Here is a 1,367-nt window from a genome sequence, read left to right on the forward strand (position 1 = left end):
TCTCTCTTAAGTAGAAGCTTTTCTTCAGTTGCTCTAGTCTTCAAATGCAGGGCTTCTATTGCTCGACTTTTTAGGTTCTTTGGAACAACACCATGATCTTCAATCTTTAAAATAAGAGAACAATTGCAAGTGGAACCTTGTTAAATGTAGTAGCAACATAAAGTGAATAACAGCATGTAGAAAGTTGAATAAAACCTTTAGATCAATTCTACTCACTTCTTCATCAAACAATGTGTACAGCTGGGAGGAGGCATCACACAATTCTCAAAATTCTAAATGTGATGGAAAGATGCCAGTTTGTGGAGGCCACTGCAGATTATTGTACTCTGTAACAATCTTCTTCAGTTTCCTGTTACAGGCATTCACTTGCTTGGACAGCCTTATAACAACTCCCTGTCCATCTGTAAAGAAAGAAGAAATATAAATACTAGTAAAAATAATACAATCAACACAATATGAAAACATGATACAATAGTCATTTATGGAAGTATGTTAAACATAATAAAAGGTTGACATCTGAAATAGTGTTTATCTCAATTTGGATGTTGTGAACACAAGTAGTGGGAGCCAATTCTACACAAGATATTCAACATGACACTAAAGTTCGCATAAGGAAATCTCAGTTTGTAGGTCAAAATCTATTACTGCCAATAATTGAATGATATTTTAATTGTACTCTTAAAAAAGTTATCCTCAGAATATAAAGACTGATAGTTCTTACAGTGACTCAATATCTGCCGTAATGTATAAGATCATTGAATGTCCATTAGAAAATGGATGTATTACAATACTCACTTATCTGTGCCTATTTACAACGGGCATTAGGTGAAAGACAGGATACACCCAAGAAACATATTCATACACCAAAGATAAATAACCTTATACATATCAAAAGCACATACCCATGACAAAGGACAAGTTGGAATAAACCAGTCACTTCTTACACTGCATAAAGACGCTTAAGTACCTAGAGTGAACATATGCATGGTGCAGGGATAACATAAAGATTAAATTTAGGTTTACCACAAGACCTTTGAGCTTCAATTTTGCTAATGACCATACAGTCAAGAGAAGAAGTAGTGTTACCATTACATCTTCTTTTCAGGTTGAGAAGAGTGGCCCTCTCCTTGCTTCATTTTGTGCTCAGATCAGCTGACCTCTAAGTTCCTGGTCAACATCTCTCAGTGTTCTCTGGAAAATGTCATCCCAAGGAGCCACCTTTCGTTTTACACCATGGTGTCTCTCAATTATTCAAGATCCCCGTCCAGCCGCCTAACCACAACAACAACAAGAAAACAACGCACAGTTTCTTTACTTGAGGCGAGAACTGTTGTTCAAATATAGAAGAGTACAAATTTCTGTCACTT

The 1,367-nt window shown here is 36.0% G+C and overlaps 1 long non-coding RNA gene across 3 annotated transcripts; it reads right to left on the reverse strand.

Annotated features, from left to right (window-relative positions):
* Positions 1 to 1,127, reverse strand: LOC122845166. Of its 3 annotated transcripts, XR_006372982.1 has the most exons (4): positions 1,087 to 1,127; positions 903 to 967; positions 217 to 401; positions 1 to 104 (listed from the first exon to the last, which is right to left on the reverse strand). It is a non-coding gene; the product is annotated as an uncharacterized LOC122845166 (long non-coding RNA). The 3 variants fall into 3 exon arrangements; XR_006372983.1 differs by lacking the exon at positions 903 to 967; XR_006372981.1 differs by having other exon boundaries at positions 903 to 1,121.
* Between the last annotated feature and the right edge of the window lie 240 nt (positions 1,128 to 1,367).

The sequence above is a fragment of the Gambusia affinis genome, linkage group LG15 (assembly GCF_019740435.1).
Source record: "Gambusia affinis linkage group LG15, SWU_Gaff_1.0, whole genome shotgun sequence".
Taxonomy (NCBI): Eukaryota; Metazoa; Chordata; class Actinopteri; order Cyprinodontiformes; family Poeciliidae; genus Gambusia; species Gambusia affinis.